The following is a 14,184-nucleotide window of genomic DNA, read 5'->3' on the forward strand; positions in this document are numbered from 1 at the left end:
GGAAGAGTAGTAATAATGCCTACTACATATAATATACATATATGGCATATAAAATATATAGTATATGTAAACATAATTTTATGCAATATATGACTAATTATATATATGTGTGGTATATATCCATGCATGTGTGTCTGTGTATGTGTATGGAAATGTTTTGTGAATTGTTAAGCTCTATACATATGTATATGATTATATTAATTTCATAGTAACAGAACTTTTCTTTATGTATAGATTCAGATATATACTCCTAACTAGATCTTCTTTGTGATATATGATAAACGTGTAATATAAAGGCTTTGATATAATGCAGTTATTGATCTCTCATTGTAATCTTTACAGAGAGTTTCTAGGAAATTTCACAATATTTCCAGGTAATTTTTCACAAACAAATTAATGTTAAATGTATATAATTTAATTCAGATCAAAGTCAATTCAACCAGTATTTTTTTGAATGCATATTAAATATTAGGCAGTGTTTAAGCTGCTGGGAATACAGCAGTCAACTGAAGAAGCTCATATGTGGATTGTTGTATTTGTTTTTGAAAAGTTTGAAGTGAGTTCAATTACTCGTGGAAGAATGAGGCAAACTGAATTATTATCCCAGAGTGGGTTTAAAAAAAATAAGGCAAAGAAAGTGGAAAGTCTTCTCCTGTGGTTTTTTAGTTGAAAAGGGTTTTGCATCTGTTGTTCTAATAGGTATGTCATTCTAGAGTCAGAAGAAGTTAGTTTTTTTAATCAGTTATGTTCATAAAAGTGGATGGGTAAAGAAGGACTAACTAATCCAATAGTCTTTCCTTTTGTGAATGAAGTCTTTCTAAGAATTAAATGAAGAACTTTTATTTTCTGAAATATACCTTAAGAGCTTAATACATAAATCATTTAAAATAAAATCTTTAAGTTAATTAGAGTTTTTCAGGGTTTTTATTTAGTTTCTCAGACTTAAGTCTTATGCAATCTTTGGGATTGTTAATAGTGGAGGGGCATCATAAATTAATTCACTTGATCATGGTAGAGAATCTTTTAATCCTCACCAAGAATTTCCAGGCCGCTTAGCCTTGTGGAAACACCTGCTTTTAAAAAGTTCAATAAAAGCCATATCTTTCGTGACTTAAATCATGCTCAGAAAAAATAAAAATCATTATATTTTACTCTTGGCCTTCATGGTAGTATTCATAAAAGAGTCCTAAATTTTAATTTTTCTTCTTTCCAATTGTATCCAACAACATCTTCTTCTCTTTCTAATATTCAGACACCTTCTACAGTGGGTGATCTGTTTTCACTCTTCCACTTGATAGTTAATCTCCTCTTCTTAAAAAAAGCTTTCCATACAAATTTCTATCCCTTCATTGCTAAATTTTCTGCTTTAAACTCTTCATTCCTTGTTCTTTTGGGGCCTCTTTCTATCATGTAGTAATTACCTCTCATTTCCTTCTCTCAGCACCAATAACTTGTATACTAAAATTCCTCTATGAAGTATGCTTTTAGTTTATAGAATATCATCCAAAAGAAGCTTCACAAGGAAAACTATTTTTACTATCTAAATTTCATTTTTTTCTTTCTTCTGATAGGACAATACAGATAGTTGAACTGGCACAGTACAGTTAAGCATTGGGAGATTTTGGTCTAGTCTTGACTTTGCTTCTAAATAGCTATTTAGTATTGTGTGAATCACTAAGTCTTCCTAAGTTTTCCCTTCTATCAAATGAGGGTTGTATTGGACCGCCTCTTCTCTAGTAACAAATAGCTCTAATGTTTTGCTACTCTGGGTATACTGTTGTAATCAGCTGTGACTGAAAGAGCCACTTTGATTTTTGTCCTTAACTTGAAATTCTGTGTAAGCAGCTATCATAGAGTAGAGTTCAAGTGTACTTTCTGTTTTCTCTTTCATTTAAATGCACACTGCACCTTTTTTTAGATAACCCTTGGTCCCAGAAAAGTGGAGAGATCACAGTTCATTGTATAGGTAATTTGGTGTTGAACGAGGGGACGTAGTATTTTAATGTAAGATTCTTAAAGAATAAGATGATCATGAATGTACTTTACTGTGCTTGGCAATTTCTATTTCTTTGGGAGCATATCTCAGTTTGGTAATGTCATCAGTCCCAAAGAGGCTTACTGCAGGAAAGAATAGGTAGTGGGAATGTAGGGTATGTGAGGGGGAAACTGGCCAGGAATAAAAATACAAAGAGCCTACATTTATAGTTTTCCTTACATAGAACTTGTAACAATTGCTGTTAATTAATTGACTGTGTGATTATTTTTTGAAATCTGCATTCCTCACTACAGTGATTCTTCTGAAACCGGGACCACCATGTCTGTTGGTTCATTGCTCTATCCTTAGTGCCTCACAATGCCTGGCACACATGACATGCTCAGTGCATGTTTTGCCAAATGGGTAATTAGTTGAGTACTGAGTGGCCTTATAAACAACTGTTCTGACCAAAGTTAGAAATACTAATTAACCAAAGTTGGAGTTCTGTGACAATTCATCTTTCTCTGACTGCTGGAGCGCTGGAAAGACAGACCTGGGGTACCAAGTATTCTATTGAAAGAACTCAGAAGAGGAGTTAGATTTAGATTTTCAAACTAAGTCAAACTAATTCATCAAACGGCTGACTTGTCCATTTATATCCCAGACCCTTTTGTTCGCAGCCTGTTATTGGATGGCTAATAGGCATCTTGAAGTTAACATGTTTACAACTGAGCTCCTCATCCACCTTCAGATCTGCTCCTCCTACAGCTTTCCCCATCTCAATAAACAATTCAATTCTTGTACTTGCTTAGGCCAAAAACATTGAAATCTTCCTTGACTGTTGCCTTTTTTCTACAACCCCTTTTTGATCCATTGGCAAATCCTGTTTATTTCATCTTCAAAGATATCCAGATATCCAGAATCTTACCACATCTCACATTCAATACTGCTGCAATCCTGATGCCCAAATTCACCATCATCTCCCACATAGATTAGTGCAAATGCCTCTTAATGAATTGATCTCCCTGCATCTGTTCTTCCCCTACCCCTCTCATGAGTTATTCCCCATGATCTCTTTGATCACATCTCTTACTTGTCTTCCACTTGTTCATTCAGCATGTGCCTCATTTGCCAGGAATGTTCCTGTGTCAGGGATTTGGTACTTGTTTCATTTCCTTGAAATAGTCCCTGCCTAGTAACCCTAGGAATATCTGCGTGCCTCATTTCCTCACTTCTTTCAGGTCTTTATTCAAAATTACTTTTTTTTTTTTTTTTTAGATAAAGCAGTGGCTGTTTTATCTAAAATTGAAATCTTTTCCAACACTCTCTATCGCCTGTCTCCACTTAATTTTCTCATAAGGACTTAATCACCAGTTAACATATTATATATCTAAATATTTTCTGTCTTTTCTAATAGAATGAAAACTCCTGAGGATAGGAATTTTGGGTTGTTTTGTTCACCATTGTATTCCTAGCTACCTGACACATATTCAGCCCTCAAGAAATATATGTTTTACTGAATGAATTAATGAAAAAATAGTACCTTAATTCTTAGTTTGCTGCTCCATTTAAATAATGTTGAGAAGTTTGGGAGTAATTGTATCTCCAGAAATTATTCAGATTTTCAACAATCCTGTAACACATCTCCTTCAGAATATTTCCACAATATTATTTTAATTAATTTTGTTATTAGAGATATTGTGGATTTACAGAAAAATCATACATAAAGTACATATGGGTATGGGATTCCCATTTACCGCACCCCATATCCCATATTACTGAAATTTTGCATTGGTGTGGTACATTTGTTACAGTAGATGAAAGTGGATTATAGTGAACTATAGCTCATGGTTTAACATAGGGATCATTGTTTGTGTTGTGCAGTTCTGTGGATTTTTAAAAAAAAATGTTTATTCTAATACCATATGGACAACCTAAAATTTCCCCTTTTAACCATATTCAAATATGTAATTCAGTGCTCTTAGTTATCTCCTTAGTATTGTGCTACTATCACTGCTGTCCATTAGAAAAATCCTTCCATTGTCCAAAATAGAAACTCTACATTTTAAGCCTTAACTCCTTATTCTCTACCCCACCATGTACCCTGGCAACCTATAGCCTAGATTCTGACTCTGTGAGTTTGCTTATTCTAATTATTTTATATCAGTGAGCTCATACAATATTTGTCCTTTTGGTCTGGCTCATTTCACTCAATATGATGTCTTCAGGTTCATCCATATTGTCATGTATTTCAGAACTTAATTCCTTTTTATAGGTGAAAAATTTTCCATTTTGTGTATATGCCATATTTTGTTTGTCCACAAGTTGATGGGCACTTGGATTGCTTTCAGTTTTTGGCATGTGTGACTAAAGCTGCTATGAACTTCAGTGTGCAAATATCTGTTCAAGTCTCTGCTCTCAATTATTTTAGGTATATATCCTGAGATAAATACTCTGGGATTGCAGGATCATATGTTAATTCTATACTAATTTCTGAGATACTGCCAAGCTGTCTCCTGCATCATTTTACACTGCCACCAACAATGATGAGTGCTCCTATTTCTCCACACATTCCCCAACATTCATTATTTTCTGTTTTTTATTAGTAACAATACTAGTGGGTGTGAAAAGGAACCTCATTGAGCTTTTGATTTGCATTTCCTTAAAAGCTAATAAAGTATCTTTTCATGTGCTTTTTGGTCATTTATATACCTTCTTTGGAAAAATGTCAAGTCTTTTGATCTTTTAAAAGTTGTGTTGTTCAACTTTTGGTTGAATTAAAGGATTCTTTTATATATTCTGGATATTAAACCCTTATTGGATATGTGGTCTCCAAATATTTTCTCCAATTTTGTAGGTTGTTTTATTTTCATGATAAACTTCTTTGATGCAGACAAGTTTTTAATTTTGAAGAGGCTCTGTTTATCTATTTTTTTCTTTTGTTGCTTGTAACTTGGGAACAAGATATCTTCAGCTATCTGGGCCTCCTTACCTTTCGATATACATTTGATATATAAATTTGATGATTGTCTTTTTCATTTCTAGAAAAAAAGTTTTGGGAGTTTTCATTGGGATTGCGTTGGTGCTGTAATTGCTTTGGGTAGAATTGACATTTTAGCAATATTTAATCTTCTAATCCATGAATACGAAATGTTCTTCCTTTCATTTTGGTCTTCTCTGATTTCTTTTAGCAGTGTTTTGTAGTTTCTGTGTACAAGTCCTTTACATCTTGTTTATTAGATTTTTATCTAGATATTTGATTCTTTTAGCTGCTATTGTAAATGAACTTTTTTCTTGATTTTTTCTGATTGTACGTTGCTAAGTGTATAGAGACACTATACAACACTGATTTTTCAGTGTTGAGCTTGTACCCTGCCACTTTGCTGAATTCATTTTTTAGTTCTGGCAGCTTTGTTGTGGATTTTTCAGATTTTCTGTATATAGGAATGTGTCATCTGCAAATAGGGAAGGTTTTACTTCTTTTTTCCCCCCAATATTGATGTCTTTTATTCCTTTTTATTGACTGATTGCTCTGGCTAGAACAGCCAGTAATGTTGGCTAACAGTTGTGATAGTAGGCATCCTTATCATATTCCTGATCTTATAGGGAAAGCTTTCAGTCTTTCATCATTACGTATGATGTTAACTATGGGTTTTTCATATATTTCCTTTATTATATGAGAAAGTTTCCTTCTATTTCCAGTTTTCTTAATGTTTTTATCAGTACGGGGTGCATTTTGTCAAAATCTTTTTTGTGTGTGTGTCTAATTGAGATAATCGGGTGTTTTTTCCCCTTCTTTCTGTTAATGTGGTGTTTTACATTAATTGATTTTCTTATTCTGTACCACCCTTGCATATCTGGGATTATTCCCACTTGGTCATTGGGTATAATTCTTTTAATGTACTATTGGATTTACTTTGCTAGTATTTTCTTGAGGATGTTTTCATCCATATTCATAAGAGATATTGATCTGTAATTTTCTCTTCTTGTAGTATCTTTATCTGACTTTGTTATGAAGGTGACACTTGCTTCATAGAATGAATTAGGGAGACTTCTCTCCTCTAATTTCTTTGAATAGTTTGAGCAAGATTGGTGTTAATTTTTCTTGGAATGTTTGGTAAAATTTCCCTGTGAAGCCATCTGGTCTTGGGCTTTTCTTTATTTGGGCAATTTTTTATTACTGATTTAATCTCTTTACTAGTTATTGTTTGTTGCAATCATCTATTTCTTCTTGAGTCAATGTAGGTAGTTGGTATGTTTCTAGGCATTTATCTATTATTTATCTATTTTCTGTTTGTCTAGTTGGCATACTATAGTTCATAGAAGCCTCTTAAAATCATGTTTAGTTTTTGTGTCCTCTCTATTTTTTTGTCAATCTAGCGAAACATATTGATTTTTTCAAACAATCAACTTCTGGTTTTGTTGATTTTTTTGTTTTTTACTTCTTTATTTATCTCTTCTGTGATCTTTGTTATTTCCTTCCTTCCATCTGCTCACTTTGCATTAGTTTGGTAAACTTTTTCCTCTTCTTCCAGTTTTGAAATTAGGTCTCTGGTATGAAATCCTTCTTTTTTAGAGCTACACATTTAAAGCTATACATTTCCCTCTCAGCACTACATTTGCTGTATCCCAGAAGTTTTGGTATGCCATATTTTTATTTGCCTCAAGATATTTCCTAATTTCCTTTGTGATTTCCTCATCAACCCATTGGTTCTTGAAGCATAAGTTGTTTATTTTCCACATATTTATCAGTTTCCCATTCCTCCTTCTCTTATTCATTTCTAGCTTCATTCCATTGTGTTGAAGAAGAGACATTGTATGAATTCAGTATTTTTGAATTAATTTAAACTTGTTTTGTGATCTAAGATCTGGTCTATCCTGGGGAATGAACCATATGCTCTAGAGAAAAGTATATATTTGGTTGTTGTTTGGTGAAATGTTCTCTAAATGTCTGTTAGGTCTAACTGGTTCAGTGTATTGTCCATGTCTTGTATTTCCTTATTGATATTCTGTATAGATGTTCTATACATTGTTGAAATGGTATATTTAGGTCTCCTTCTATTGATGTAAATCCATCATTTTCTCCCTTCAAATCTGTTAGTATTTTCATCATACATTTTGGGACTCTGCTCTTAAGGTACACATATATTTAAAATTGTTACATCTTGTTGAATTGACCACTTTATCAATAGATAATGACTGTCTTTGTTTCTCCTGTTTTTTTTTTTTTACCTAAAGTCTAATATATCTGATATTAGTGTGACTACTCCAACTCTCTTTTGGTTACTACTTGCATGGTGTATATATATATATATATATATATATATACAATCCATCCTTCATTTTCAACCTACTAATGTCTTTGATTTAAGGTGAGTCTCTTATAGACGGCGTTTAGTTGGGTCGTGCTTTTTATCCAGGCTGCCAAGTTTATAAGTCTCATTATAATCTTAAAATGAAAGTTCAGTCCATTTGCATTTTAATGTCACAGCGATAATGCAGGATTTTTTTTTTTTTTTTAACATGGGCAGGCACCGGGAATTGAACCCGGGTCCTCTGGCATGGCAGGTAAGCATTCTTACCTGCTGAGCCACCATGGCCCACCCAATAATGCAGGACTTTTGTCTGCCATTTGCTATTTGGTGTTTGAAAGTCTTATACTTTTTTTCCCCCTCAATATTTCTGTTAATGCCTGCTCTCATATTTAATTGATTTTTTTTTTTTTGTGATATATGGTATTTAGTCCCTTCTCATTCTATCTGATGTAATTTTCATAAATTTTCTTTGTGGTTACCATGTGGCTAAAATTTAACATCCTAAATATAAAACAATCATATTTGATTTGATACCAACTTGACTTCAAAAGCATACACATACATTTTCCCTATAGTCCCCCTCCTGTTTTCTGACCTTTTTTGTACTTGTTACAAATTATAAACAAATTATATTTTTGTGTCTGTATGTCCAAAAGCATTGATTTGGTTTTATACATTTATACATGTATTTTAGGAATCTGTAGGAAGTAAAATGTGGCATTACATACACCTTCCAAAAATACAGTACAATAGTACTGGCATGTAATGTTTCCTTTATTGGTGGTTTTAATTTTTTTATGCCACTTTCATCCACCGTCTAGTGTTCTTTCCTTTCAATTTGAAGAACTCTCTTTAGCATTCTTTGAGGATGGGTCTAGTCAGTTTTTGTATCTGAAAATGTCTTAACCTCTCCCTCACTTTTAAAGAACGTCTCACTGGATTTAAGATTTAACTTGTTTTCTTCATACTGTAAGTATTTCAATCTAGTATCTTCTTGCCTCCATGATTTCTAATGAGAAATTAGCAATTAATCTAATTGGGACTCCCTTGTACATAATATGTTGCTTTTTCTTGCAGCTTTCAGAATTCTTTCATCCTTTGCATTTGACAATTTGATCATTATGTGATGGGACATATTTTTCTTCAAGTTTTATTATCCTATTTGGTGTTCTCTGGGCTTCTTGGATGTGCATATTCAGGTCTTTTGGTAGTTTGGCAGGTTTTCTGTCATTATTTCTTTGACTGTTCCTTCTGTTTCTTTCTCCCTTTCTTTTCCTCTGGGACTACCATAATGCTTATAATGGTATGGTTAATGGTGTTCCAGAGGTTTCTTAGTCTATTTTTTACTTTTTATAATTCTTTTTTACTATCTGTTCCTCACATCGACAATTCAGTTATCTTGTCTTCCAGTTCGTTGATTTTTCTTCTGCCAGCTCCAATTTGCTGTTGAAATCCTTCTGGGAATTTTTAATTTCAGTAATTGTGGTATTCAACTTCAGTAGTTCTTCTGGTTTTTCTTTTTAAAATTTGTCTCTTTTTAAAATTTTCATATTGTTGATTCATAGATTTCCTGATATCCTTTAGTTTTTTCACTGTATTTTCCTTCCTCTCCTTGAGTATATTGATCATTTTTTAAAAGTCTTTGCCCATTATGTTTACAGTTTAGTCTTCTTCATTGGTGTTTTCTGTGTTTTTACCTTCTTTCTGTGGATAGTCCATCATTTCCTCTTTTGTTGTTTATATTATAATCTTTTGTTTGCACACTTTAATTTTAAAATATTAAAATATTAATTCTGGAATGTATTCCTTGAAATGTCTGTTTCTTGAATTTGTAACCAGCTAGTGATGTGTTAGAGATTTTCTTGAATGTCAGCTTTCTTATCAGGAAAGTCTGCCCAAAGCAGATGCAAATAACAGGGTCCTTCGTGTCTTTTTTTGAACCTGTGTCTTGTCCTGGGCTTGTGCTTGCTAGCGGTTAGGAATTCCCCTCTTTAAAGGAGTTTAAATGTCCCCTCTCCTTCCTAGGAGACAGACCTCCTGCCTGTTCTGGGTGTCCCACTACAGGACTTAAAGGATAAACCTTTGTCCAGGCCTTCGGCCTCAATTGTTTCTTACATTGCTCTTCTTGTCTCAGGCTGCTTTTGCCAGGAGGGCAAATTCTGGTATAGGGCACATCAGAGAGGAATTTCCCCAAATCAGTCTTTTCCATCCAGAACAAAGTCAGAGAGCCACAAATGACTTACTGCCTACTTCCAAACTTCCCTGGAGAGGCATTTGGGAGGGTCCTGGAAGTGTGCTGGGAGCGTCTTCCATGGCTCCCCAACATTGTGCTTCCTTAGCCTGCCCAGCAAATGCAGCCCTTCAGCTGTCCTCTGCAGCTGGGTAAGCATACCAGCCTTACGTCTCCTCTGCTACATTTGTCCAGGGCAGGTGGAACAGGGGCCACCCAAATGCTGGGTCTCCAGTGATCAGAAGTCGCTGATCGAAAGCTGTGATTCTTGATGGGCCCATGCCCACCTTGGACCTTGGGGAAGTGGGCTTTTATGCCCCTTTGTGGCACCAGTATTCTACTGGCATCTGGAGTTTCAAAATAATTATTTCATATAGTTCTTACCTGTTTAATAGTTGTTCTGGTGGAGAAACTGACTCCCGAAGCTTCCTGTTCATCCATCTTCCCACAGTCCCCAGAATGTGTAGTAATTTCTGACTGTCATTTGTAATGTCCAATTTCCAGACATGATAGTTTTTCTCTTACTAAAATTCTCAACCTACCAGACTAATAAAGAGTTAATGCTTAGTTGGGATTCATTTTATAAATGTGAAAGTGTGACATGGATGTTTTTAATGACTGATTTAGGAATCTTGAGAATTGTCTACTTTTTTTAAGAAAAGCCAAATTGACAAGATTATTTTATTCCATGCAGTAATAACCCATTAAACCCCTCTACTTTAAGATAGTTTCTACTGTGAGCTCATATCCCAGAGAACACAATTGTGATTTGATTTGACCAAGAATATTCTCTATTGAGTCTCAGCATTTCTGCTGTTTGACTTCAAAATGTTCAGGGTAGCTGTGTGCAGCAGTAAGGAGATTGGTTTCAGTAATAAGAAATATGTCCTTATTTACGCCTTGGAAAGCACTTTAGTCATGTAAAACTATGAACAAGAGAAGTCTTTATTTATATGAAGTGTGAAGTAACAGCTAATTCTACTACCATCCTTTTCACAATTTTTCCATCTCCTAAAAATTAAAACATTGACTATTCCGTGGCTTTTCTACTATAGAGCATAAGTTGAACACTGTGCAAAGGATAGAAATGTATATTATCAGAGGAATGGCAGTGAACATTACTTTTGAATGTTTGGTCATTTTTAGAACAGTGACATTCAATAATGTTGTAATAATTATGATGGAATCATGTATATTGGTAAAGAAGTCTCTGTTCCTCATTAAGAATTTCTAGGTGGCTTGGCATTGGTTTATAGGTTTGTCAAGCAAACTGGAAAGGAATAAAACATGGTCCAGTTTTAGGAATGATCTAAATCTAGGAGGAAGGGACTGTTTTCCTCCAAACTTTATTTCTTTGAGTTGGGGGATGTCTCTGCAAAAATGATTATCGGTTTTCAGTTTCTCTTCGCCTACTTTTTAGATGGACAATTCTGGACGACCTCACCTGCTGTTATATGTATGTCATGTTAAAGATCACTCTCCCAGTGTGATTCGGACTGCCAAAACTGGGGGAAAAGGTCATCACAAGTCAATAAAAACCACAAACTGACAAATAAATGGGGCATGGATGCTTCACTTCCCACCAGAAAGTACAAGTGAACACCTATCTGGGTTTCTGCTTGGCTGATGGACCCAATTTACCTCTGTAAAACCTGATTTCGATTTGGCTGGAAGGTTTGGAGAGAGAACATTCTCTTCCCAATCTACGCTAACTTTTCTATCTTTTCTTTGCTGAGCTACCGTTAAAGAAATGTGATAACTTTGGAAAGTGCTATTATAAGCTGAGTTTATTTTTTCTATAAGAAAGGCTAAAAGGAAAGGAATTTGATTTATGTTATTATATGTAGTTGTATACATTGTTTTGAAGTAAACTTTGCTGTTAAGAAGATCAAGAACTCACCTCAAAAACATTATTTATCCCAGATATATACTAGCATTGTCTTCTTTTATGTGTCCCGAGGTACTTAGTAATTATCAAGAAATTTATTATCATTTTACGAGTAGTTTTGTGTAATTGGGTTATATTCCAGTACAAAGGTCATGCCTATTTTCTACTGGAAAATTGGCATGTTTTTAAGTTAGAGGTCTTGTTTTATTATTAATTATATTTAATCACATGATTGAAAAATTGCAAAATTCAGTGAATCCCAGTGAACCTTCTGTTTAATCAACAGATGAGTAAAATGCTGTTTAGTTGGCAGTTACTTGAAGTGCATTAAACTGCAAAATACTTTATCATTATTTGTCTGAACTTCAGAATAAATGAACTTCACCTAATAAACTGATCCTCCAAAGCTACAGCAGTTTTGTAGTCATAAACACTTAAAAAGTCACTTTCTGAATTTTTTTCCCATAACAAGGCAAGTACTGAGACAAAAAGAAATGTAGGAAAGTTGTAGCAAATATATGGTTTTTCATAATTATTATGAAGGGTAGATAGTGCCTTTTAGTACACTGTGCAGTCAAAATGTTTTTTTAAATGTAATTATATGGTTCTAAAGCACCTTTACAAATTCATTGGCACTTGAATAGGCTGAACTTTGATACCATTGCCTTAACCTTTTCTTTAATGGATTCTGATTTGAATTGTGTAGTGTTCAGTTTTTTTTCCAAATTTGTCCTTGATCTCTGAGAAGGGTGGCATGTGGAAGATAGCATGTGGACAAACTACCTGCAGACAGTCTGTTTTAATGGGCAAACCATTATTTTATACCTAAATGCATATGTTGTAAATATAATCAGTTCCTTGAACAATTACAGTAATACATTTTAAAGGAATTTAATGTCATTACTCCAGAGCTTTCCTTATGTTGTTAGCTATGCTTTAATATGACATCATTACAACATCAAATATTTACTGAACTCACAATAAAATAAATGCTAACCTGAACTATGAGATAATCCTTATCCCTTAGGGACTTAAATTCTAAGCAACTGGCTAGTTTTGAGACTTTACATTTCCATTCCTTTATGGTTAAGTCTTGGCCCAAATGGCTAGTGTAGTCCAGAAGGGTGAAGAATGTTATTTCTTAAATTCAAGTTAGTTGGTATTTGTGGTTTCCAAATGTACTTGAAAGCTTGTTCAAAGTTACATTTGGGTACAATAAGGTTGATTACATTAAAAGTTATGGAGAGTAAATAAAAAAATACTAACCAAAGAAAATTTTATTTAACATATTATTTGGAGAGTTGAAGATGATAGCAGAAAATAGTCATGGTAAGTGAGGTTTTCTTCTAAGGAATGTGTTTGGCAACTAATAGAAGTGGGGGTTCCTTTAGTAAAGATCAAAGAGATGTGAGGGCTGTCTAAAATACTTACCCTTACTGAGTTTCTACCTGGTCCGTCATTCATTTTGGGCTTACATTTTATGACCAGGATTCTTATCTCTCAGCTAGTTGTTAGTAAGAATACTCTTATGAATAAAAACAAATGATCACTACACTGTTTTTAGATTATACATAACCCTGATTTGACTTTTTATGGCCTGAATCTTCTGTCTACTAGTATGCTATCTTGACCAAAAAATTACAACAACAAACGTGATTAAAGATTCAGTGAGCAAGCTTCAAAAGAGGATATACCTAGTAAATCAATGTCATGTATTCTATAAAATGATTGCTCTCAAATGACCTTTTTTTAAATTAACCTATAGAATTATATAAAACTGATATAAAATTTTCATTTTTCTACCAGTTCCTACTGTTTCTGTGGTTCTGATTCCTACCAAGGTGAATAACTACTATTTTGAAGAAATACACACATACACACTCTCACACATACCCCAAGATTAAGGATCTTTTATTCTCTTTTGGAATGTTTCACATCTACTTTTGTAGAAATAATCAAAGTGCAGTTCTGAAGTTTTAGAACTTTTTTTTGTGTTGTTGAAGACTTTTTAACTTGTGAGGAAAACGTAAAAATCCCCACCTCCTACATTTTGGGAATTTAGGGGAGATGGGGAATGGTCTTAGAACTGAGGATGAGGTTGGGGGCAAGGCTGCGGTTGTCAGGTAGAAATTGCCTGGCAGGGAGAAACTTCTTGGGAGGAGCATGGAGGGAAAGTCTCCAGATTTGGGTAAAATATTTCTGAATCCTGTGTGGGTTTGATTAATGTTCTAAATTTTTTGACATTGTGGCTGATCTCTTGCTCTGTTTTCACTCCTGGTTCTACTAATGTGTTCTTTTTTGTTTTTCCTCCTCTGGGGGTAGTTAGCAGTCTATAAATAATACCTTATGTAGAGCTTCCTCTAATCTCTGCCCTTTGTTCTCCTCTTTAGTGAGTTAGATGAGTGGTTAGCATTTTCTAGGATAACATTTTTCAATCATTAAGCCTTTGGGTGAAGAATGTAGAAAAACAATTTTTTATCCTCTTCTTTATCTTTTTCAGTATCATTCAGGAGATTTGAATTGAGAGAAAGAAATATTTTTGTTTGGGTCATGATAAATAGCAAGTTGTTGATGATTTTTGGTTTCTTTTGACAGTGTAGAGTCTATATATGTAATATGTGAATTGAATGAATGCTTTGCTGTCATTTTCATTAAACTTTTTTTATTGTTATATACTGCTAAATTAGCAAAAGTTAAGAAAAGAGGTTTGCTTGCTGTAATGTTAAGGTTAATAGACCTGTTATCAGAATAGATTTGTTGTTTATTGAGTTTATGT

At 33.9% G+C, this 14,184-nt stretch overlaps 1 protein-coding gene across 4 annotated transcripts in view; it reads left to right on the plus strand.

The window, feature by feature from the left end:
• Positions 1–14,184, plus strand: part of SLC4A4 (solute carrier family 4 member 4) — a 434,558-nt gene that overhangs the window by 150,928 nt on the left and 269,446 nt on the right. The gene's annotated exons all lie outside the window — the stretch shown is intronic.

The sequence above is a fragment of the Tamandua tetradactyla genome, chromosome 19, assembly GCF_023851605.1.
Source record: "Tamandua tetradactyla isolate mTamTet1 chromosome 19, mTamTet1.pri, whole genome shotgun sequence".
NCBI lineage: Eukaryota > Metazoa > Chordata > Mammalia > Pilosa > Myrmecophagidae > Tamandua > Tamandua tetradactyla.